The sequence below is a fragment of the Gymnogyps californianus genome, chromosome 2, assembly GCF_018139145.2.
Source record: "Gymnogyps californianus isolate 813 chromosome 2, ASM1813914v2, whole genome shotgun sequence".
Lineage (NCBI taxonomy): Eukaryota > Metazoa > Chordata > Aves > Accipitriformes > Cathartidae > Gymnogyps > Gymnogyps californianus.
In genome coordinates, this window is record NC_059472.1 from 37867585 (window position 1) to 37894541 (window position 26957).

The window sequence follows — 26957 nt, forward strand, 5'->3', positions numbered from 1 at the left end:
AAAATGTTTTCCAAAAGCTAGTAACATTTTTTCCTGAAGTCTAAAGTATCTTAAAGCCTTCAGGAAAACAATCCTCCATACACACCTTCCTTTTTTATCATTAGTTCATATTACAGTCATTGAAGAGATTGATGTACAGGTGAAGACAAAAAAAAAAAATCAGAACTATATTTAGGCAATCAGACTGAAACAACACTAACATTAGAAGAACCCAAAATGTAGTAACAGCAGCCTTTAAAAACACAGATTCATTCTGCATGAGTCTATAAACACATTTAATATATGTTTGAAAGGAGTTATAAAAAAGAAATTTAGCTACCAGAATACTGCAGCAAGTGATATTCACAGAAATCTTCAGTGCCAAGTAACTGGAAGAACCATAACGTTGTTCAAGTGACATTACTGTGTTGAAACAAAATGCAGTACCAGCACGAAAACGCATCTTAAGTTTAAAGGGGAATAAGAAATGAACATTCCATACTGCAAAATTACTGCACATCTAGAAGCAGAACAGTTACACCTTTAAAAGCTCCTAGAGGAGGAAAATTCACATAAATATTAAAAAAAGACGAGCTGTCAAAATAGCTTAAGCCTTAATACTTTACAACTGCCTTTTAATTAACCTCCACAAAATTAAATTCCTCAAGGGTACCTGAATCCCTGTGAGACAGCATTGCCTAAAAACCTTTAGTTTTTCAGGACAAGACCTCAGTAGTATTCTCCCTCAGGTTCGCTGCGCTCTTCCAAAACACCAGCTACGTATTGGAGAAAGAAGAGTAAATACCGTGCAGCTAACGCCCTCGGGCATACCCCTCGTCGAACGACTGCCAGAGAAGTGCAGTAAGTACAATGGACCCGCACCCACCTACCTACCCTACCTACCCACCTCACTCACAAGCGAGACCACCGGCTCCGCTGCACTTCGCGTACCTCGGGAACGAAACCACGCTGCTCACCTTCACCCCAACGACTATTTCTCGGCTCCCTTATTTCTAGGAAGTTACAAATTTCTCGCATTCCCGGTCCAGCGGCGCCGCGCGGCTGCCCTCGCCAGCGCCCGCCGCCGCCGCCGCTCCCCCGCGCGGCCATCTCCCGCCCGGCGGCGTCCCGCTGCCCCGCGCCCGCCCCCGGAACCCCGCAGGCTAACGCACACGCGGCCTCAACGGCGAAAAAAGGCGAAAGGCGGCTCCACCTCGGAGAGGAGGCCAGCGCCGCCGCGGGAACGGCACCCGGCAGGGCCGCAGGGCCCCCGCGCCGCGCCTCGCCTCACCGCAGCGCCGAGCGGCAACAGCCGCGCTACGCGGCCCCCGCCGAACTCCGCCGCGCGGCGCAGCGACGGCGGCGCACGCGGCTTCCCCCCCCACCCCACCCCACCCCGCGCCCGCCCACGCACGCACCCCGCACGTGCGGCCGTCGCTCCGGAGGGGGGCGGGTGGCGGGGGAGAGGAGCGAGAACAGCATGAGCTCCCGGTTAACTTCCTCCGAGGGACAATGAGCGCGGGGCCGAGCCCGCGAGCGGCGCGTGGAGGCGAGCGAGCCGCCCCGGCCCACCCAGGGGCGCGCCGGCGGGGCCAGCGCCCGGTCCGCGGCCGCCCTCCCGCGCCCCTCCGCCCCCGCGGCGCCAGGCTGCGGCCCGGGCGTGGCGCGGCCCCGGCTGCCCGCCTGCCAGCGCAGCCCGCCGGCCGGGCGCCGCCTCGACCCGCTGCCACCCCCCGGGCCCTCCGCGGGGCCCAGACCCCGTCTTGCCCCGGGCTGTCGGCCGGAGCCGGGAGGCGAGGTTCCTCCCCCCCTCCCCCCCCCCCTTAATAAAAAACTTTTTAAAAAAGTAATTTTAAAAAAAAAGGTAAAAATTAATTAAAGTTCCCACTTTCCCCCGTCCCGGCCGCTAGGTTTCAGCCCCCCCCCCCCCCCCCCCCCCGCAGCCCCTGGGGGATGCTCCCGCTTCTGCTGGGCGGCGGCTCCCCACAGAAACGCCTGAAAATCAGCAGCGCCGAGGCAAAGCCGCCACTCTGGTAAAAATAATTAAAAAAAACCCTGCACACAAGAGGGGTTTCAGTTTAACCCTTCGGTGCGTTTAGGGGTGCCCACGGTCCACTGGCAAGGCCATCATTAAACCAACCAGCGGCTGTAATGAAAGCTCTCCCCCTTCCTCTGTATGTGCAGAAGGAATAACGCAGAAAAATGAGATAGGTTTGTATAATATCTAGCACTATTAAGGGAACTATTTCTGCACCCTCTGAAATTAGAGGGTAAGTTTCAATACCCCAGTTAAAATTCAACTAGACCCCTTAAAACAAAGTGTAACTTGGTAAGTTTTTCATGAGCAGATTGAGGCCATAAAACAGTTATAAAAATACAAATTCCAGAAAAAAGCTCTTTCAATGACAGTATCACTTCCGCTACATTTTGTTAACTAGATCTGAAAGTGCAGGACAGCCAGGAGCTAGCATGGATTCAGTTTAACAGAACAGACCACCGCACCCATTAAGTTAAAACCTTATGTTTATTGAGGATCTGCTACGGTCTCTAAACATGTATGTTCATCATTCAGACAAGGCTTAAGAGGCAAAGAATATCTAATGCAAACGGTAACACTCAGGATGAGGTAAAAGCCTATGCCATTTTAGCTTCCTCCCTATACATACCTGAAATGATTCTTGGGATTTCAACTGCCGTGTGAGCAAGGGTGAAAATACCATAGCCCGTTCCACTGTCTTAACTGATGTAACACCTAGGCGCTGCAAAAACCCCACAGGTTTTCATCAGGAAATTGTTCTATTGATTATGGAGAAGCCCCATGTTCTACAAGCACGTCTTCGTAAGATTTGTATTTGGGCCCGATGAGGCATGACAATGCTCATTTCAACAGCTGCAGGTATTGGCAAGTATCTGGCAAGTAGCGATTCGGGAGATCCTGTTTCTGAACACTCCTGCTGCAGAAGTATTCCTGCATAATACTACACTCATGTGTCAGACACTGACAGTCATCCAAGCACTCTCCAAAAACAAACCAGAGAAGCAGCCTGGCATTATTTAAAATACGTTAGTGTTTGGATTAGCGTGTTGTAACTGCGTACACACAAGCTACAAGTCACCTGGATCACAAGCTTCCATTTCAGTAGAGTCCGCGCAGGAAGAAATGAGGAATTTTCCCATCCTAACCTGCCCTTTCCCCATTTTGGAGTTTCATATTTTTGCGTAGGCACTGCTAGATCCAGAGGCTCTGCATCGTAGCAACAGCCTTCTCTTGCTTGTTCAGATCAGGCAAGGTATTTGCCTTACATTCACAGAGAGGTTTTAAATAAACTTTGTTAGCACTTCTCATCGTGAACCCCAGAGGAGAACGCTTTTGAACTTCAGTCAGTTAGAATAACTCACGGGCAAATAATTTAATCAGGTAATCTGTATTCAAGAGTTACTTTACTTTACAGTTGTTTAGCAGTGTTCATCTTCTGTCTGGTTGATAGTTTTCAGTTAATCATTCACTTGTCAGCAGATCAGTTGAATGGAGCCACTGGACTGATTTACAGTAAGTAGAAGGGCCTCAACCCAGGAAAGCAGAGATGGCCCTGGCCTAGAGATAATTTAACTCTGTCTACCTGGCCACACAGTCTAAGCCCTAAACCTTTGACTAAAGAGCAGCTATTTGTCCTTCCTCACAGTTAAAAACTCCCTGAAGACTAGGCTGTCAACCGATTAATTTTATGCAGTTCCTCTCACTCTTCTGGAGCTGTGCTCAATCTTAAATAATTAGAGAGCAGCAACGTGGTACGTATCCTTAAACTGTAATTTGCCTGAATGAATTCCACAGCATGTTCATCTGCCTAGTGCATCGTACTATGCAAAACACTGTTAAGGTCCTAAAATTTAAATAAATCCTAATTTGCAAATTTGCTTGATGAACTTTTAGAGGCTAATATTTTAATGTCAATGTGGATACCTGGTGGTTAACTGCATAGCACGCACAGAAACATACGGAACTCAACTTGCCGTTTAAGTGAAGTTAAAGGTCAGCATTTGCTCTGACATTTTTGTCCCCGGGAACTCCTTTGCATTCCCCATTTATGTTTCCTGGGCAAGTAATACACACAAAGAATCTCTCTTCCACTGCTTTGCAGCACTCCACTTTTCAAGAATGTTACAAATCCATGTACTGTGCTGTCATCCCAACTATTTAAAGTCTCCGCTGAAGAATACCAGTGACTGGGTGGCGGGGGTGGAAATGAAGAAAAAAGGGAAGAGAAATGAAGGACCCATCTCAACCCATTGCAAATGCAAGAGGTCACAGAAATGCAGGGTACCTTTAACATGTTTCTCCAAGCCCAGTATGAGCAGGTAGCAATAATCTGAACTATTAGGTTCCATTTTTACTGAAAATGTCCTTAAATTAGTATGAAAACCTTGTTCCTGACCAAAGATCAAAAGTCTAATTTTACAACATCAAGAGAACCATACAGACAAAAATACAGTACAAAAAACATTGTAAGACAAAGACAAGCAGGAATGCAGATGAATTGTTTAAACATAGCCAGGAGCTTTGCTAGTGAACACTGTTCCGTATGTATAGTCTGTGGTACTTTAGTATATTCAAATATTCACGCAACAAGCACAGCCCAAACCACTTGACAAGCGTAGTCCAATATTTTTAGTTACTGCTAAAACACAGTGGGTCAATTGAGTAACACCTCGAAATCATTTCCTCGCTGTCGGCTTCAAACACCACCACCACTGCTTTCCATTTCAGTCCCTGCACCTTCAAAGGAGTATCTTAGCCTATCACTTTTAACACCAAGCTCTCTAACCTACTCCTCATGCTCAGGGACAACACAACCTCCTGGGCCCAGAACAGACCATAATAGAGTCATCAGGTTTGGACACTAAGGTGAGATGGTGTTTGGAATCAAAAACTCTTCTGTGACAATATCTCGCATACCAGCAACTCCAGTTAAAACCAAATGCATATCTGTTTAAAACCCTCCAAAAGGCATTAACGTGGCACTGCAACAGATATGAAGTGATCTTTTAAATAATTATTGTTAGCCTTTAGCCTATAAAGCCCTAAACTTAGACTTCACTCAGGAAACAGCTGAAGGCCATTGTAGTTAACTTTGCACGTGCCGATTGTTTTAATCAAAGAACCCAACTCCAAGCAGGTTGTATCCACCTACACAGCACTGAGCAGTCTGAGGACATCACCGTTTGGAAAGCCTCAGGCTGCAATGGATGGGCCTCACAATGACGCAGGCACAGCAGCTCAGGGCAAATACTGTCTAACACCTGGGATTCCGGCAGCCACAAAGACCCCATAAAATGTATGAAGACAGATACGCCCTTTTCTATCAATTACTCTCATGCTGCTTCCCAGCCTCTTGTTTGGAGGCTAATTAATCCATGTTCATACCCCACTGCCTGCTTAGGAACAGGACTTTGAAGAGGCTTGGGAATGGGCCAGTTGGCACCAGGCATTCAGCACTGCAAAGCAGGACACCCAAGAGTCATGTACTGGCGAAAACAGCCTTCTGATAGACTTCCTGGACACATGAGATTACCAGAAAACATGGGCTACTGAGGACAAAATCAAGTAAGAGAAGACCCTCAGTGGGAAAGTGACCTAGCTGAAAGCCTGAGAGTTAAAATTATGGAAGAAACACCAGCTGGACAAGATTTAAACCTCACAATGCACGTGCAAGCAACAGCGTCACCAGGTAACTGTTCTTTACCAAAGCTGGTTTTGTAACACTTAATGCATGTATGCGTATTAATAGCTTTCATTTAACTCGTTTTCATAGTTGCATGCCTGTGCTTATTAGAGAAGTCTGAATAATGGTTCAGTTTTACATGAGCTGCGCAGGGGAAATGTTTTTTTCCCTACTTTGTTTTTGTACGCTAGATCAACTACAAAATGTCTTCAGACTACAGAGACAGTCTTTCAATTTGAAGGAATGAAATGAATACTTAAAAGACCAGTTCATTGCGAACATATACTTCAACCCCTTGTCCCAAACAAACCCATCAACCCACCTGAAACTACCACAAGCCACCTAAACAAGTACGACTGAAAGATTCAGTATTATCTCCTGACAAAGCATAAGAACTTGGCAAGTAAAAGGAGGCTTCCCAACCCTGAATGACATTCACAGTGAACTGACAGTTTTCCAGCACTCCAGATACAAAGATGACGATCTGTGTATTACAAGAAGAATGTCCTGGAGCACAGAGGCTCGTGAAGATCAAAAGCAGGATCTGCAACAACACTACATGGACTCACACTTAGCATAGCAAACACCACAAACGAAAATAATGGAAAACTATAGAAAAACTGTAATAAATTGCATCATTTCACAAACATCACAGAGTATGCATAACATGAACCAGAACAATGACAGCAGCACCACATCAAAGAAATTCTTCACAGAAGCTAAGAAGAAAACTGGTTTAAATCAATTGAAGCATATACTAAAGATGAACGCTAGTACACAAGCAAGCATTGTGCCAAAAGCAGGTGTCACAACAAATTAAGGAAAAATACATAAAGCTAAAAGATTAAAAAGGCGAGTTTATCCCTACCTAGGGGAACATGTATGCCAAACACGTTGTTGCGTACCTGGGAAATGAAGATTCCCTGCCAGTGCTCTTCAGAGCAATTATGGTTTTTGTTAAAAATACATAAAGCTTTCAGTCTATTTAGCAATGCATTTACATGCTGGGATGATGAAGCCAACAGCTGAGAGTTTCTCTGGGCAAGAATAACTGTAGTAAACAGCAAATACTCTCAGTCACATGGAAAAGTCCCACTAAGAAGGAGTTCAGTGGCACCTCTGTCTTAAGTGCGTTGACATTTACATTGGTCAACACTACAGCACATGTATCTGCGCTCTAAACATTGAGCAGACCTATATGGGACTTCCTAACATCTACAGTCTGGGCTGAATGGTAACTCTTACTTGTCTGCTGGGTATCCAGAGCTCCAAAACAAATGCAAACAGTTCAGGTTCTGTCCTGGTACCACCTCCAGGCAGAAGAGAGGAGGCATCTCTGGAGAAAATTAGATGTATGGCAGCTTTTACACACCCCATCTCAGTCCAAGCATAGCCCTCATTCCTCACACAATACCAGAGACTTTGCCTTGGGACGCCTCCCTTTCCCCTCACAAAGGCCACTTTCACACCCCAGATTTTCATAGAATCATAGAGTCATAGAATGGTTTGGGTTGGAAAGGACCTTAAAGATCATCTAGTTCCACCCCCCCTGCCATGGGCAGGGACACCTTCCACTAGACCAGGCTGCTCAAAGCCCCATCCAACCTGGCCTTGAACACTTCCAGGGAGGGGGCATCCACAACTTCATTTTACTCCACTTCAAAGAATTTTCATTCCCTGAGATGCAGGGATCTATATTCTGAGCTGCTTTCTTACAAGCCAGGGATTTCTGGCTCTACTTCATATACTTCATGTTCGGTTACGTCACATATGGTCTTTTACAAGGAGAAGGCATCTGTTTCAAGCAACAACTATGGACAAACTATGGACCTGGTGATCACCTCATTGTGGGGAAGTACTTGATATGCATAAGGATCTGGAGGTAGCAAATGGAGCACAGTGGGCTGAGTGGTGGTGGGGAGGAAACCTGAGTGATTCATTCCAGTAGAAAAGCTGTATGTACCTCAGACATAGCACAGACATCCCTCATCAGCTTGATATGAACGTATAATCCATACCATAACCAGCTTCACATTTTAACCAAAGACACGAGTATTAGAGAACACACAAACATGCAAACCAATTTACTGTCACAAGCATTAGACAGGCTTTTAAAAGATGGAAAACAAATTGAAAACATGAAGACAAATAAGGCCATGAGTTACCCTTTTTTCCTTTAATGCAAGAGTTCTGCTTGTTTACATTTCGTTATTACTTGAAGCCTCTGTATATTTTCACAAATGTATTTAAGAAAATTAATTCCTTTTGTACAACAATATGTTGTAACTAACAACCCCCTGGGTAATTTGATATAGGCAAGCAATTTTTGGTAGAAACTGCATAAATGCATGATGGAATTTCAAGATAAAAAAGCAGTATCAGGGAGTGAAATATCATATCTGCATTTTCAATACATGTATCTCTTATTTTCCTCACTTCATCCTCCTCAAGTTCTTTATTTCCCTCATGCATACACCAAAATGTATTATTATTGCCATATCAGTCATTTTGGTGTATTTTTTTCAGTTAGGGCAAGTTGAACAATGTATTTTGTTATAACGCAAACAACATAAGATTAGTTTCTAAAAATTACTTATCATGCAAGGCATTTAAAGCAAACGGTGAAGTGTACATGAACTGTCTGACAAAGCTCACTTCTGACCCAAACCCTGCTGTTTACATCCTGTTCACTTATCGGTGCAATAGCTGGCAGGGTTCCACCAGGAGACGTCATCCAACTATAGCCACGTCGGTAGGAGAAGCACCACTAACTGAGGGCACATGGACATACACCAGTATTCATTGCCCGCTGGGCCCAGATCTCTTTTTCCCTTCCACCTACCCTCACTCACTGCAAGTGTGCAGTCTGGAGCAGGTACCCAAGCGAAATCTCCACAAACTAGTTCAGCTACCAGAAGCAGAATAATAGTGTTAATGCTAAACTCCCCATAGCCTAATTTCCCTTAGTTTTCAGTTATCTTACAGATGCACAGCGTAGATACTGCCTCAAGCCACCTCCACTTGCTTACATGGAAGCATGGAAGATTTACATGGGTTCCAAGAATATGAGGAAAAAGAAGTTCATTGGACCTGACTTATCACCAAGTCCTAGAAGGGTGAATAGATATATAACAAAAGGACAAAGATAACTGGCTGCTTTATAGATATGTAGCAACATATGTGCTTGACATGTCAAATATACAGCTTGTTGGTATATGCTAACATGTTCTGGGACTAGTTTCAGCAGACGTGCATACAATACAGTAATAAATTACTGCACTGTTAAACATTGCGAAGCTGAAGTTATCCAATACAGCTCATAAAGTGTAAGCTGCTAAAAAACCTCCCAACTGATACTACTGTGAGACCTGCATTTTGCTCTTAACAAAGACTCTTCGGAATTCAGTTTATAAATACAGTTCTGTAAAACAGGTCAAGTATCTGAGTTTGCAGATCTGAGCAGTTTGTGCAGGAAGATATACCAAAGCTAAGCATAAAAGAAAAAAAGTTCTCTAAGTAGTAATTCGGTATGGATGTTTCTTTATTCAGCCTCCTGAATCCCAGCTACAGCACGTTCTCCTAGAATTGCAAATACAGGCTGGGGTGAACAAACATGCTTTGGTAAACAAGTGCTCTGGCACACAATGTTATGTAGGTGGGGTCTACCCAGAATGTCAAGAGTTCTTCCTGAAATTCTAGAGATGAGCAAGAACACAAGCACCATATTTGCATTTTCAAGCTATTTACTGGTATTCTATTCAAATTAAACTAAACAAGGGTGTTGGTTGGGGGGGGGGGGGGGGGGTGTCCCTCACAAAAGGCTCACAGCCTTTTTCCAAAGCCTAAGATCTACAGAATAGACCAGATTTGTGTTTGCTGTTCTGTTAATACTTCTAACACACTGTTTATGTCAAAAGACACATGCATTCCACTAGAGCACTGTTACGCACCAACCTGGAGTAGAAAAAAGGTAGCAACAATTAAAAAAAAACACTACCAAAGCAAGAAGCTGTACCTCCTAATCCAAAAATGACAGATTTAAGCAAAATGTTATAAGAGTTTATTCTTTGCTGTCCTTACTTTGTTTACTTGTTTATCTAGCCGTTTCCTCATGTTTGCCAGATGCCCAACCTATTCCTGACCCACAGAGAAGATGTATTTCCATCTACCAACTACAGAGTCTGGTTTTTGTTCTCCAAGCACAAATACTCTCATTTTCAGTCCTGGGAGCTGTGTGTCGGTGTTTTAAGTGTGTATGTGGGTCTGAACTATTACGTGAGTTTCAGCAATAGATTTATATAAAGATACATCCTGTCCTCTTGTATGAGGTAAAACCGAACAATACAGGATGTTGAAGAACAAGCAGGGACAGAGGACAGATGATCAACTTTTGGACTCTACTAAACTAAATTTTTCTTTAACATAACTTTCTTTTTATAACATGGCAATCTAGCAGAAGCCAGTTAGTGGAATATTGTAAATCTGAGTATGAAGCATAAGCAACAATTAAATAAATCCCTCTAATCTCGATATTAACTCAAGAGCACTGTTCCATTATGCAATTTTAAAAAGGAACATGGCAGTATTTAATCTTTCAGGTCAGCAATTTTTTGATGTTAGCTATTATGGTGTTGGGCGGTAAGGATCACAGGGAACAAGGAAAGATATTGTAGGCCACAGCATGGAACATGAATACTAAGTAGGAGAAGTTATCACAAAATTGTTTCTATTGATATTTAGCTTTGACGTACATACAGCCATTTTAAAGGGACAATAAGAAACAGATTATTTAAAAGACATGGTATTTTCTTGCAGTCATTGTTCAAATTAGTCAAATGTTTCATATGAAAATGTTCCTGCATACAAATCCAAGCTACTCTGTTTTCCTTCTATAAGGCATGAGATCAAGAATAAATCTTATTCCAACTACAGTTTTCTGCAACAATGCTGTACAAATTAAAGTAATATTTGTAGATGACAGCACAATTTTAAGCTTGCATAAGAACACAAAAGAGCAAAATGCCGAAGTTTTCTAATTGCATGGCAATCTTTGTGTCAACCCAATTCATTAAATGTTTTTTATAAATCTTTGAATTAAGCAAAGAAAAAATTTTGTTCTAGAAAGAAGATATAAAGCCATGAGAACTCAAGGTGTTGCACATCTCATGAACTGAACCACTTCATAAATATGTCGTTACTGCATTGGTAGTAAACTATGGGAGCTGTGCAGAATCTGTACAATGTTCAGGAAACTACCAATAAACCACCTCTGTTCGGGTGCAATTGCAACGGTGATAAGGATACCCAAACTGGAATATGCGCCACGCTAACAGATGCTAATGGGAGCGGTGTTGGAGGAGGGTGCTAGTATCTTCCACTCTTGGATTAAGTGATGAAAATTTAACTTCAGTCTGAAGAAGATACCATGCAAGCGTTCAAAAATCTCTCCGTGCCGCACTAGCTCTGTTTCCCCTCAGGTTTGGGATGAGTCACTAGCAGGTTTCTACACCAAATTGCTTCCGATTCAAATGTACCTTTCATTTATATAAAAAGTGTTGCAGTAACAGCCCTTCAAAATTCCCACTTCAGAAATAATGTTTCATCGTTCACCCTTATATAACTGCGGTTCTCCCAGGCCTACGCTGCTCAGTTTTTTTCTTTGTTTGCCACCAATTTACGCCTACCCGCGTGCAGTCGTTAGCACACCAGAACCGCAGGGAACGCCTGCACTGCTGGCACGGTCACCTGCCCTAGGGAGCCTGGGGTGGCAGGCAGATGTCCGGCCAAGGGGTCCTCACCACGTACCTCTGCTAAAATAAAGTCGGGGTAATTACGGATATTTTCATCCTTCACCCATCTGCCTCCACTGATTGATTCAGAAGCGTCTTCAAAATCAGAAGAAATAAGCACTGTTTATTTCTTACTCTTACAAGAATAATGCCTAATTTTGGAGAAGAGAAATGTGGAAGTACTGAGGAAAAAACCATTTTTTTACATAATTCTTTTAAAGTCAGAGCAAGCAAAATAGCTGTTTATAATGCTGACTTCTGGCTCCAGCATTCCTACATGCATAATAGCTCAATAAAGCTTTTCATATACATTTTATTGCATTCATTGTGAACCTGCACAGTTAAACTAGTACCACATTTTAAAATCTGGTTTATGGGAAGGATGTCTCAAGTCACACAAGCCAGAGCAGCTTAGCACTTTCATGATAATGAAGTGGGATAATGGAGTGACAGTAGGGTTTCTATCAACTAACAAAAGGACAGGCGGTCAGGGGAGACAAAAAGAGAGCAAAAAAACCATTACGCTAACACCAAAGAGAAAGATATTTTGGACATTTCACATAAATGCAAACTTGAAAGCATTAATATGCCTACCATGGTGGGCAGGTATAGAGTCAAACTATACCTGTGCAGATGCTAGAATTGTGGGAGTTTTAAAACAGGAAGGTGGTGGGATTAGTTATTTAATTTACATGGGATTATATGAAGTTTTGTTTTATCGCATGTCCGGGAAAGTTGAGAGTAGTCTCCATGACTTCCTGTAGTGTCTGGGGGAGGGGAGAGGAAAACATGCAGAACTCCCACTCCTTTACTTAATAACAAAAAAAAAAAAAAAAAAAAGATTGTATGGAGATTTTCCTTTGTAAGGCAAAAAAAACCCCAAAACAAGCGTATGTGGGGGCAAATTTACTATGTAGGAAAGTAAATCAGATACTAACAAAAAGTTATTTCAGAGAATACTTGTCAGTATCTTCTGAACACATAAATCGTGGAATTTGTCTTGCATTTCAAAAGTTTTCAAATACTGCTAGATAATCTGCCCAGACCTGAAAAGTTAAGCAGTCAATTTATTGAAGAGCCTTAAAAGGAAAACAGGTCTGACACTGGTCTGTGGTTAATTCTGTAGTATGCTGGCACAGAATGTATCACAAATTTGGAACGAAGTCAGATTAAAGAAAGAAACAAACAAAATCCCAGATATTGGCTAAGGAGAATAACTAAACAAATCAAGGTCTGAATCCCAATAAATAGATTAAGTAGTATTTTCTTTGCCAGTAGCAGCATTTTCTTGGCCAAGACTATTCAGCTTCCAATGAACAATAAATTAAGACCTGCTACACTGTAAAACATGAAAACAGCAATAAAAAAGTGCCTGCAACACAGACTCAAAGATACAACCAAGGCACACAGAAAGTTTTTTCAGTAGAACAAGGAAGAGATCTTAAGTCTTCCAAACTCCCAGTGCGTCTTACTCATTATCCCACAGTGGTGGAAGATTACTTGCAAAGGACAGCCTTTTTACTCAGCTAGGAAAAAATATACTACTAACTTTCTTCTAAAAGCACCCCGCCCTAATTCTCTAGTGGCACGTAACACTGGTTGCTCATCTGTGTAGAGCAACAGCAGAACTCCAGGTTACGTACAAATGTTTAGAAGACCACTCACCAACCCCAGCGAGATCGGAGCTCCCTAGGAGTATCTGGGTGCATGTGTCAATATGGTCAGTGAATTAGCTTGCTAAAACAAATCTCTAATTGCGTAGGGCATAGGAAGGGCTGCAAATAAATTATCATCAAAATCACAGTAAGTCTTATTGGGCTGGAGATGTTGGTGCAAGTGGGAGAAAAGGAGACAGAAGCCTAAAAAAGCATTTTGTGATCAGGACAAACTGGCAGAGCTTTGCCTACTTACTTATTATATTAAACCCCAAATAGCGTTTTATTTTGGGCACCTCCTTCATGAGCACAGAAGAAAGGTTGCAGGCAGTTGCACACACTCCACAAACAACAATATCAAATAGTAGGCAATGAAAAATATATCTTCCCATTTTTGTTGGATCATCTTTCTTGTTTACCTTCACTGGGAGGATCATGTCTGTCTACCATGTTACATCCTGCCTCTCCACTTCCCTGTTCTCTGTAACCCGGCCTCACCGGAGGAAATCCACAGGGTTTCAACCCTGAAGAGGTGCAGCTCTTGGCTCACAACCCCTCTCTTCCTGCTCTCTCCACACTCGAATGCCACTGTCACCCACTCTGTTCAGGATCCTTTTCACGCTGCAGCTGTGACTTGTCTTACCTCACCAGCTAGGAATAAAACCCGGAGCACAGCTCTTTGGAAGAGAGGTCATCTTTATTAATTTTGTGCAAGACATCTAGCATAACGGGGACTTGATGCAGCTTCGAGTGCCTAGTGGCTGCCAATGACCAAGATAACCACGTAAATTTATACATACAGATATGTATTATTGCACACACCTCCATTAGTGTGCTCAATGGACTACACAGTAATCCTTTAAAGTTTCAAAATCTTTCTATTCCTAGCTCTTCAGACCCTGGTCAGGACAACCAGATCCCTTTCTTTTGAAAGAGCAGCAGCACATGTCGCAGCTTTAATTCAAAGGAAATGCTGCATGGACTGGCTTCCCGTAGCAGGGTGGGAGCACTCTTTCTGCCTTTTTCACTCACCCTGGATTTGAAGAAAGCCAACGGCAAGCTTTTAGCATCATTGGTGTCACCAAGGGTGAATGTGCAAAGGCTCCGTTCTCTCTCCGGAGTGGAACGCAGTACAGCATTCCCCTTTCAAATCAGCACGGGGAGGCATTTACAGTTAATTGCCGAGGTCACTCAAGTCACACAACTGTTCATTCTGATGAAGTGGTTCTGTTAAAATTTTTTACTTTCATTGCTGTAACAAGCAGTGGAAATAAATCCATGGTTGGAATGAGTTTGGATCCAGCATCTGACCTTTGTACAGTATCAACAACTTGTGGAACAAAATCTGGACCCACCACGGATGGGCTCAGGTTACAGACCAGAAATGGAGACGGGGTTAGACTAGATGATCTTTAAGGTCCCTTCCAACCCAAACCATTCTGTGATTCTGTGATTCTGTAAATCTGAAAGCACGCCCCGTCTTTATTTTTTAAACTGATGTTTCCCGCTATGGTAGATCCACTGGCACTGGGCACAATGACAGACAACGTGCGGTAGGCAGTCAGCAGAGTCTGAAGTGTTGCAAGAACAAGCCATTTGCACTAACAGGGCTAATCAGTTTAAATGACAACGAAGCCATTAAAAACCATCTAGCAGCACCAGGGTTATTTGTTTGATATCTCAAATCTACACATCAAACAGCTAGCAACTTGGAAATAAAACAGAAAAGCCTGAAATGGGACTCTAAAACACATGGTATCTTCATAGCCACATGGTGTAAGGAGCAAAGGCCTGTGAATTGACATGAAGCTTTATTGTTGTTTAGACTCACACTTATTTCAAAATTAGCAATTTTTTAATTAAAAAATGGAGAAAATACAGAAGGCAGCAGATCCTTTGGATTTGCTTCTAGACAAATGGACAGCAACCAGCTCAGAAGACAAGCTGACTAAACCTCATGAAATGGGAGGAGAGGGCGCTCATAAATCTAGTGAAGACAAATGTGAACACACTCAGGTAGAGAGAAGACCTCACAAGAGACATTACTAAGAGGAGAGACAAGAAAGCAGCAGCAGTTCCTCCAAGAAACAATACAACAGGATAATCTGAGCTTGTGCCCTGTAAAAATAAACAGCAGAAGTTGTAGCACAAGATTTATTTGTCAAGACAGACATAGAATGTGAAAACACAGTCAAATTGCTAGCAATAAGTATAAAATCTGCATAAGTACACAGGTATGAGAATCAGCATGGTTAAGATAGAATTATAATGCAAATAAAAAAAACTGGCTAGCAACAAAAAAAATCCTTATTATCAATATGTTTATAGCTTAAGAGCAAGAAAAAACTTGCTGCCCTAGTCAACACAGAAAAAAACTGATGAAAGATGACATCCAGAAGGCTATCATGTTTAGGACATCAGTCTTCACCAACAGGGTCAAATGCAAGCAATGATTAGCATAAATAATAGCAATGACAGGTAAGATTTCAGGGGGAAGGGGGAGTAGAGAGAGAGAATGTGAATGAAAGTGTGTGCACGTGTACATGATGGAAAAAAATGAACAAGTAAACAAAACAAAGCAACAAAAAACAGCATGTAAGAGTATTAGAGACCCAATGAGTCAGCTTAACTTCAAATTCCTGGGGAAAATAATCCAGAACAAACTAATTAGCAGCACCTGGAAGATAATCTTAACTAGTAGCCAAAAAGAGATTTGTTAAATCACATTGCTAACTTCCTTTGACAGGCCTTCCAGATAGGTAGGAGAGAAACCACAGATGTCACATCTTTCCTTTAGTAATGCTTTGAAACTGCCACGAGATATTTTAACAATCAGACTACAGATGCAGGAAGAATAAATATTAGTTCAGCATGTGAGAAACAAAGGTTAAATATATCATCATCAGGATAGAGTAGTGATCTGGAAGGACGGAGTGAAATGTAGCAGGTTATGTACAAGATACCGCCCAGAGGCAGGAAACATCAAATATAGAAATACAGGATGGGAAACAACAAGGCAGCAGACTGCAGCAGGTCACAAGAGACAAATACCATGCTACTGTAAGAAAGACAAACATTGCTATGAGATATAAAATAAAAATAGTGTTGGACTGCAAAGCCTGAGCATGATCTGCTGAACTCAAAACAATCCTACTTTACTCTGTTCATGTCTGAATACCTAGGAAAGATGTGGACCCACCAGAGAGGGTCTAGGGAACGGTAATGAGAACGCAAAGTAGTCTAGAAAATGTGACTTATGGGGAGGTGGGATGGACAAGCTAGTTGTTAGTACAGGGGGGAAAAAAACCCCTGGGGATAGCTGTTACATTGGAAGACTACTACAAAGAGAAGGGAATTGTCTCTTCAGTCAGCTATGGATAGGACAAGTCCTAATGAGCTTAAAATGAGCACAGGAAAGGTTCAGGTTAAACACTGGAGGAGGGGAGACAAGAACATTAAAAAAAATAATGGAAGGGTATTGAAGCACTGGAAAAGATTCCACCAGGAAAGAGCTTTAAAAACAGCTGAGGCAAACACTTCTTCATAAAAGACAGACTGCACCTTTGGGGCAGAGACAGTTAAGACCTCTTGAGACTAAGACTTTACGGCTCGGAGCAATGTTCTAGGAAAGAGAAGGTGGCAAACATGAAGTGAGGGGAAGGAAAAGTGGTTTGAAAGCACAGAGAGGAGAAGCACTGAGGGAAGTCAAGTGACAGGCAGGAAACTGAGAAAGATGAAAAATGAAACTGCCATTTGCAGGGAGAGTCATGTCAGAGGTGTGTTAGGCTTTCATGAGCAACTACTTAAAAGGTTGCACCTGAAGTCAAGAGAAAAGGTAGGCTCCAGGTGCTTGCATCTGCCCTTGCTGTAGTTTTTGTTCCAAAGTCTACCTTAGCAAGTAACGCACTGCAAGAAAAGCACATCCACAGAGAGAAAAACAGTTGACGTTGAGGATGCAGCATCCACACTACCCATGTTGGCGTGGCAGGATTTGCACGTTTTGCTTCAAGCCAGCTCTAGCCTGGTCCTGTGGGCAGGACACCCATTTGTGGTCGGTAGGTGTTAAAAGCACTCCTGCAGAACATCTTCCAGTCTGACTTCATCTGAAAGGAATCCAGCTCATGTTCCCCAAGATCACCCAGCAAAGTGAACCAAAATGTGGTGAGGGACGTACTTCAAAAGCAGGCTCCTGAACTGAACTAATACGGTCACACAGACTCACCCTAAGCCAAACCAGAGGAATCCAGGGACCAACAGTGGCATCCATATGGCAGAGAGCAAAGCAGGACAGGTCAACCGCAGCAGACCACAACAACACTGCTTGCCTCAACTGTTAGACAGATCTAAATACTTTGCAGCAACAAGCATGACTGAAGTGACAGCGTTAAGTGTCTAGGCACCAGGCACTGACTGTTTCAAGACAGCATATTGACCATTTTAACTGACATCTGATGTGACATATGGACATCTTTGGTAGGTCTGTAAATAAACGTTACCAAACCATCACAATGTTTTCATTTAACAACTGCATTTGCTTTAAAATAACATTGCTAATAATCTGTCTTTTCTTTCTTTCTTTTCTTTAAATGAGGACCTATGTCTAGGGACTTTTTGACTCATAAATTAAAATAGCAGAACCAAAACAAAAGGCCAAGCACCCAAGCCATCAATCTTTTCCAGCTGCTGAGTCATAATGCAGTAAGCAAGACAAAGAACGTTCGATTTTCTCATTGCCAGTTCCTAATTTCTTATCAACATATTTTCATTTCATGATGCAACTTTCTTTTCCTAAAGAAGGGTCAAATTGTGCACAAGTCTGTGTGTGCGTGCCTGTTTAAATTCTGAGCTGCAAGGCCATCCTCTGCTCCTTATGAGGCCATTGCTCTGTAGCTTCTGAAATATTCGGCACCTTCGGATTCCTTGTCAAGGACTGTTTTGTTTCTTACTCTGTGCACATTACGCATCCAACATGGTTCCCTGAATAATTATCTGGGCTTTGACTGGGTGGTTGATGATAAAATTTCTTTTGGGTCACTGCAAGTGATGCTCCTATGTAAAACAGCAAACTGATTTTTGCACATGTTGACAAGTTTACAGTTTCATTTCTGAGTAAAACCCTGTAAGCGTTATGAGATTCCTCCTTCCACCTCTATTTTAATTCTTTATAAACAAACACACATGAAACATGGGGAAAAAAACCACAAACAACCTCAACTAATATCAACAAATACAATTAAAATGTTTGCACCGAAATTCTAGATACCTTTTAATACATGAGAGAAGCTACACAATTTTGGTTTTATTCCCAGATTATTAAAAAATGGGAAAAATGGCTGAGGGCATTAAACATAAGAATATCTTAACTGAGGATCCTAGCTAGCTCGTCTTGCAGAGCTTTGTTTGCAAGACAGGCATTATTTATACATTCTGGTGAAGTACTCCACAAGTTTAACATTTTAAGGCGGTTTATGAATTTCTAATAGCCTCTGTCAATTCACATAAAATGTGTTTAAACACCCAGATGCTATGACCAAAACCAAATGAATCATAAATTTGAAGTTCATCTGAACTGGTGAGGTTAAGTCAAGCTTCTAGTTTAAATTTACATTGCCTTGGATGTGTAAATTAACATCCAAGCAGCAAAACTTACTTTTAATTGGCTTGGACAGTAGATGAACTCTTTCCTTTTCAGTCTGCCTTCTGATTTTAATTGGGTAGAAAACTCCTGTAAATATTTTCTTCTTTCTCACCCCTTCTTCCCAAGGTTTTTTATAAACAAGTGAGGTATTGTTTAGCTGCTATGCACTATGTTTAGCTGCTATGCACTATACCCCACACACCCCAAACCAAAACAGAGAACAAGTATGCGTTCAGATTGCTACAGAGCACTCAGGTTTTTATACATTTTTTGATCACATACCGCAGAACAACTTGCATGCCTCCAAACAAATTGATCAGTGCAACTTATAGCATCTTTTTAGCTTTGCTTTTCATTATCTGTGTAAGGAGAGAAAAGTAGGCTTGGAAACTTCGGCAAATGAACCTAGAAAGATTCGCTCAGCGGTCTCCAAGTCTCTGGTCAACAGCTCTGTGCTGTTCAAAGCCCAAGTACAAGTGCATCACTGTTCTCTCATTTAAATGTAGAATAATTCTAGGATTCATGGCAATGCCAGCTTAAACTTAGCTCTAAAGAAATGCCTTTGTTTTCAAATAAATCAGTGCCTGGTTTTAGATAATTCTATAAAGAATCCTATTCATCCACCACATAACGTATTAGTTAACATGAAAAGAGCACCAGAGGCAGCCAACCTCTGAAAAATTCTGAAGAAAAGTGAAGTTAAACCAATCTATCTGGCATATGCCTTTAGAGTTACATATAATGTGCGTGGACACATACACAAGATGTAAAACCTCATTGGAAACAGCACAGTTTGTTCTTGACACAAACACTTTACACAAAGACAGTTGAAAATTTCGGAGCACATTGGCCACGCTCTCTTGCCAGAGCAATGTAATTGCTCGGGTTTTCTGTCACTGCTGCAAGTATCACATGATTTTCAAGGGACATCACCAAGGGACAGTTTTGGGGTCCCCTGACAGAGAAACTCCATATGTTTTCAATCATGGCTCTGAAAACAGAAGGATGGCAGGAAAGAGTTGTTAGACCCAACAATTCCAAAGACAGCAGATATTCTTTTACCAAGAGCTGATTTGGGAGGGTGAAATTTAGACATTTTAATATTCAAATGTTGCTCAGCTATTTCCATGCCAGTCTGAAAATCCAGAACCCCTCGTAAGAGCAATTGATCAAGCTAAATTAGTTATTTACAATAAATTTGCCGTGAGTACCAGGAGATTAGATTAACACCATTATATTCATTACTTAAATGAAACGCTTAAATGAAATAGGAGGGCCTACTATTTGAAAAAAAAAAATCATGAGGCAAACTGGATTCTAGGCTGTCAGCGTCTACTATGGCTCTAGATAACCCCCTTCTGTTTCATTTCTTACCTCTCATAAAACATTGCTATATACTCTTTAATGCTCCATTCTCTTTTTACTTACCTTTTACGAAAACATAGCTTTTTTCTTTTCTTTTTTTTCCTATAATATAATCAAGATGCACCATTACTACTGCAGCAAGGAAGCAGAAGTCTCCTAGTTCTTTGATGCACTTGTCTTCAGGCGTGTGACAGTCTGCGTACTTTTGCCAGGTAGCTTTTATTTCTGAACTGTTCTAAATTTTCTCCGTTTAGTAGTTTTTGGTAGCATTCCAAACTTGTAGACTTAATGCGTCTTGCTTTTGCAAGGTATGGTTAAATCCCATCCAAAGGGAGTACAAAAGTTATTTTTTTCTTTAATTACCTCCTATCCCTCTTCCATGCTCTTCCCAACGTTAAAGCAAAACACATACCATAAACTGGAAATCCCACAACGTTTAAGTAAAAGCATTCATTTTCTGAATGCTCAGTCCTTACTTATTTACTAAACTTAGTATGAAACATATTTAGGGCTTGATAGTGATCCCAGTTCATAAATACCTAACACTAAGATGCCAAAAAAAAAAAAGTCTAAAACCTAAACTATCATCATCTAAATACACAGTAGTTCTGTCAGAGTCCTGCAGACTGAGTACATTTGCATTTAAATACATACGTCCAACATTCCCGCACTTAAGCAGGAACTACACAGGGCACGGAAGAGGCCAGAAGACAGACGGTCAAGGGCTGCAGGACGTGCTCTAGGAGTTGAGTCGGAGGCAACTGGACTCACTCAGCCTTGAGAAGAGGAGGCTTCAGGGACACCTAACAGCAGCCTCCCAACGTCTCTGAGGTTACCAAGACAGAGACAGACTGTGCTGTGTTGCACTGCATGACAAGGGAAATCACTATGAGGATAATTGACCGCTAGGACAGGTTGCCCAGAGGGGCTGTGGAGCCTCTGCCTTTGGAGGTTTTCAAAACCCAGCTAGACAAAGCCCTGAGCAACCCTGTCTGAACTCAGGGCTAACCCTGTTTCAAGCAAGAGGTTGCACTCGACACCTCCCAAGGTTCCTTCTAACCGGAATAACTGCATGATTTAAGACATTTAGCCCTAAGCAGCACTTACCCCTTCAGCATATTTTCCTAGCTGAATGCAGAATGTCACTGTAATGCAGTGTTATATGCAACATCATAGGACAATAATCCTCACAAGTCCCCCAAACGGTTACAATTTCTCATTAAAGTATCAATTTGAGCAAAGATTAATGATGCAAAGCCCTGAAATAGCTATCAAGATAGTTTCTGAAAAATAAGAACTGTGCTTCCAACTGGTGCCTTGTTTTAACAGCAAACAGAAAAGTCATGAGATCTCAAAAACTGGCACACAGTTTGCATATATTTAGATCAGATTTTGCATCCTATATCATATTGGTAAATATAAATACTTGGGAGTGACTTCAATTCCACAGTTGTTCAATAAACACTCAAATATGAGGTATAACTCCATGGGGCACCGCAAATCTATTCTGACGCACCTGCTACATTAGCAACATTGAATTCAGAATCAGAGGCAAAGCCTTCCTTGGTCTGATGTCTGTTCCAAAATATTTTGCAATTAACAATACAATGAAAACATTTTAAATAGTTATGTTTCCTCAGTTATTTCACAACAGTGAACAAGAGATGGAGAAGCACCGTTAAAGAAAAACTAATTGCAAGAACTGGAAGAGACGGCAGCAGCAAAGCAGCATGCTGGTGCCGCACAAGCAGATGGAAATGTGTCGGTCTTGCTTCTCAGTGGAGGCAAAGGACCAGAAGTCGGTACCCCTTTGGTCTACTCCAAGAGAAATGTAACGGTCTGTAAAGTTATGCAACTTCTGCAGTGGCAGTATTTTGCAATGGTATTTGGCAAGGCACTTAGCACCAGCAGCTTGCCAGTCGCCCTCAGAATTTCAAACAAGACTGCCAAGAAATAAGATGTGATATCTGTTTGAATAAAGGAGCTTTGAAATAAATTTAGACACCAATCTGGCTTATCCACACTTCCCCCCGACCAGGTGCTTTCCTGCTCTAAAACAAAGAAACACTGTAGTTGCAAAGCAAAGCATTTCAAATATGAGGGAATGAGGAATTTCCTTCTCCTCTTCAGATGATGCTCGCAGGGTGTCTGAGAGACCCAAGTGAAAAGTTTACATGAAGATACAACCTTACTTCTTCCTTTGCTAAAGGCTAGGGAGGAAGACTCTCAACACAGAACTGGGTGAGGGAATGGAGTTACAGGTCAGGTCACAGACACTCAAATCTGTGGTATGGATCGGTTACAACAACACCTAAAAACCTGCATAATACAAAACTGCCAGGCTGACACCTATCGCCACACAGATACACCGCGTGAGAGAGGTGGCCCAGGATGGAGATTCTTGCACTGGAAATGGGGCTTTCTGGTAGGAAACACTGGACGCTCTCCCCACTTCAGCTTCAGAGCTTAAACTCCTAAGCCAGGACTACAAACAGCTGTCACCACCCACTCCAGATCTCAGATCCCATTCTTCTCCTGGTCCCAGTTTTCTCCTAGAGCAACTAGCTAAGTGTTGCTCCTCTCTTGAAACATGCAGGATGTCATGGAAATGCTCATCTCTGATAACAGCCTCATCGTCAGCAACCAAGCACTAGATCCCAGCCCTCCTCCCAGGGGAGCACACAAACTGCTGCAACAGAGTCAGGTTCTGGTGCTGCCTCATGTCAGCCTCGGGCAACCTGCTGCATCTTCCACGAGATGGCCCAGGTTAAACACAAGGGGAGAAGTGTGCCCTCCTACTCACTCATTTCAGCCGATGCAACAGCTGCAGAGATGGGGGAAGATGTGGGCTTGAACCCCTTGGGCACAGGGACCAGGAGCCCAGGTTTCAACTAGTAGAACACAGCCTACTCTTTAGACAAGTCCCACCACCACCAGCTCTCAGGGAAAGGTGAGCACTGGCTCCTCTTCTGGCTATGTTTTAAAAAGAAAGCCTATACAACGGTATTTCGAGACACAACCAATCCTATCAGCGTGTGTGTTTACAGTGTGCTTGCCAGGTGTCCTAATTTCTTCATCTCCTAAGGGCTTTGATGCTCAACTACAGCAGCTCTAGATAAGGCGCTTAACAACTTTCTGCTTAAAGAGGGAGCTCCAATACGTTTAAGACACTTTCAGAGTCAGGCAGACACTGTGTTAGGTGGTTTGGAAGACCTGGGGGGATAAATTCTGTTCGAGAACTAGGAACGCAAGCAGGAACCTGATTAACACATTTTAAAATGTTCTCACAGTATGCTGAAGCCCTTCAGTTCTACTTTGGAAAGCGTGTTTGCTTTGCAGATTATTTTAGCATATGGATACTACTTGAACTAGAACAAAATGAATTCTTCCATATAAACACTCAAAGTGCTAACTTCAAATAAAAACAACATATTGATTTACTACAGCTCAGTCTATATAAATACATAGCTTATTTATGCTAGTTTCTAGTTTCTCAGTGTACAGAAAAAAATAATTCATAGCAGTGTAAGTCTTCAATGACTTAGGAACATCCAAAAATGAAGTCACAAAACCAACCAAGAGTGACTTTCTTTTGGGAAGTGCCCACTCCTTAAAAACAACATTTTTCTAAATGACAAATTAGACAGACAAAAATAAATATTCATTTACAAATACAAATATGTGTAATCTGATCTCGATTTACATGCAGAAATGCAGGGCATTTGTGTATAAAATGGCTTGTAGCCGTGGGACAAAAATGCCCTAGTACTTGCATGCAAATTACAAAACCGAAACCATCTGGAAAATTATGTGGGATATAGGCAGGATAACCCAGGAGAGAGCTGATGTGTGGATGTGGCTGAAGGATCACAGCTTATTAGAAGCTTATCCTGTATGGATGGAATGGAAAATAAGATTTGACATACCCTCTTATACAGTGATGATTAACATGAACCTGCAATTAGCACGCATGGCATTATAAAATGACAGATGATTTCCATCATAAATCTTAGATCCCAGGGGAGACAAGAGTTGCTTTGCATCTACTTTTATTTGCTAATACCTGCGAAATTTTATTTAATATACTTTATTTTTGGGTCTCAGCATACCCTATTGAAATATCTTGTTGCTGGGTCAAATCAGCTTTGGAGGCTTGCAGCTACTCCTGCTAGCTAGGCTGAAACAATTCTGCATACTAAAAACCAGCAATCACTATTTTAAACACATGCCATTACAGTCAAATTATCCACCTACTTGTGGATTGACTTTAAACAAGTCAAAAAATGAACAGAGTAGTAATTTTAAAGTGCCCACATCTTAAAACTTGAACTACTAGCTCCCTGCAATACATTATTTTATAAGCAGAGTGGGCTAGGAACCGCCCAACTAATGTCCCCCATAGGTCCTTTGAAGACCTCTGTTCAATGAGACTTGAACATCCAGCTTTGTCAGGCTTCTTAGAAAGATACCTGTCCTTAAAGAATGAAAATGCAGAGAGCAATAGTAAAAAGCAACAACTACTATCAGTTGTTGATTATCAGAACGGAGATCCCCTCAGAACAACATAACCAATGAATTACAAGTCTTGCAGTATTCTGGATGCACCCTATGTATACACCAGTCTGCATAACTATCCTTCCCCTCAGGAAATGTTTAATCCTCTTTTAAGGTAACAATAGACACTGAATTTATTAGATTAGCATGAAAGAAATTAAATGCAAGGACTGTCAGCATCTGTTCTGAGTGTCCAATATAAATGTCAATGCTATTTCAATGTTCAGAGCACGTACCAAGGAGGCTGTAGCACTTACTAGAGAGAAATAGAGAGATCACTAACTTTTTTTTGCTGCCAACTACTGCATATTCCTGCTCTTCATACACTCCCAAAAATTAAGGGAAAGAGCCTGGCAGAATTCAGACAAAAAAACCAGCTCTGCGGGAGCACGTAAGTCTCAGCAAGGGGAAGCCAAGGAGCGCTGACCGATGCTCATGGAAGAACTGAGCCAAAGACACCCTGCAAATACAAAGTCAAGTAGGTGAATGTTGTAGGATACTCTTTCAAGCTCCACTATTTCTCCCCCTAATGCAAATCCTCCAAGTCAGAATTTTACCTTCCCTGTAAAAGATCTGTGCAGAAAGTACCAACACTTTGCAACTCCTTCTGCATGGGAGGAGAAACCATTATTTTAATTTTCTCCCTGCCTCCAAACTTCTCTCATATTGAAGGTGTTTAAAGGTGTAAAGAGGCAATTCCCGCCCTTGCCTCTCTGGCACAGAGACCACTAGAAAGAAAGACTGCAGACCTGAACTGCGTTAACTCCTTTTCCTCTGCAAGGCACAAAGCAAAGTGAACCAGGGTCTCCCCATCCTACTGGGGCACGGGGAAAGGGCTCTCTGGAAAAGGGCTCTTTCAGCTGCTCTAAATGTAAATGCCAAGCCATCCCTTCCCTCTTAAATGTCTGCTTCCAGCTTAGCATTACTGTCTACATGGAATTAAGTAGTGGAACTGAAATGGAGTTTGGTGGTGTCCGTCGTTGGAACCCAGAAATCAAATCCTCCCACACCCAGCCAGCCATGCAAAACTACACATACACACAGTAACGCATAAAAACATTAGGGCAGGAGTACTAGCAGGAGCAAGTAACACTGCTGGAGAAGGGTGGGAATAAAAAAAAGACGAGAGGAGAATGTGAAATGCAGAATGACTTTGCAACTTCTTTGCAAATACAATATCTAAAACTACACCAGCTGAAAAAAAAGCAGAAGTTTCTCCATGTTTGTTTGTTTATTCATCTGCGAGCACTTCGCCCCCAGTCCGTAACTGGATCCCTGCAACTGGAGCCGTACGCCCACGCGGATCAGCGTTTTCCTGCGTGAACAGTTTCAGTTCCACCCCCCCGCCCCGCAGAAGGCTAGGGAGGGCCACGCTGAACATACTCCACAGAAACGATGTAAGAAAAGCACGCGTGCATTTTCGGGCTGCAACAAAAGGGAGGCAAAACGCCCCGTGTCCCGTGTCCCGTCCCCGTGTCGTGTGTCCCCCCCCCCGGCCGCTGAACCCCCGTGGCTCCGGACGGCCCCTCTTTAAAACGCCCGACTGCCTGCCGTCTGCAAGCGGCCACCGGCACCCGGACCGCTGGACCCCGCGTACCTGCCTGCCTCCCTCCCGCCGGCCGGGGCGGGCCGGGGGCTGTCCGTCCGTCTGTCCGTCCGTCCGCCCGCTCGAGCGGCCTCTTCCTCCTCCCCGGCGGGGCGCGCGCTGCCTTCCCTGCCTTCCCTGCCGCGTCAGCCGCGCTCCTCCTGCCGCAGCCCCGGGCTGACGGGCTCCCGCCCGCGGCGGCTCCCCCCACCCGCCGCGCCGCGGGGGACGGGGCGGCCACGCGCGACCGCCGCCCTCCCCCCCGCCCTCCCGCCGGGGCCGGCGCGGCCGCTGTCGGTGTCGGTGTCGGTGTCGCCGCCGCCCGCGCCTCCCCCGCCGCCGGCCCGCGCCGACCAGCGCCCCCCGCGCGGCGGCGAGCGGCGCCCGCTGCGGGGTCAAGCGGGGACTCGCGGCCGGCGCCGGCCCCGGCCCCGGCCCGCTCCGCCCCGGCCCCCAGCGGCCTGCCCCGGCCCGGCCCCGGCCCGCTCCCGCGGAGGGCCCCGAGGCTGCAGCTGCCCGAGGGACGGGCACGGGCAGAGCTGCGCCTGCTGCCTGCGGAGCCCGCGGCTGCCGGCAAACACTGGGATACGGGATTCAAGGCCGGATTACCGGGCTCCTCCGGCCTCCAGTTAAACCGGCGGGTAATCCAGGGCGACGCGGTCTTCCCCACAT

The 26957-nt window shown here is 43.4% G+C and overlaps 1 protein-coding gene across 6 annotated transcripts in view; it reads right to left on the reverse strand.

The window, feature by feature from the left end:
* The window catches only part of SGK3 (serum/glucocorticoid regulated kinase family member 3), a 62242-nt gene extending 35886 nt beyond the window's left edge, over positions 1-26356 (reverse strand). For 2 of the 6 annotated variants that reach the window (XM_050891545.1, XM_050891538.1), the window contains exon 1: positions 26298-26356. The gene's annotated coding sequence lies outside the window, so the exon portion shown is untranslated. Of the gene's footprint in view, positions 1-886; positions 929-1151; positions 1234-1397; positions 1430-26297 lie in introns of those variants that run through there. The other 4 variants (XM_050891540.1, XM_050891541.1, XM_050891539.1 and 1 more) reach the window with 4 other exon arrangements.
* Positions 26357-26957: the final 601 nt, after the last annotated feature.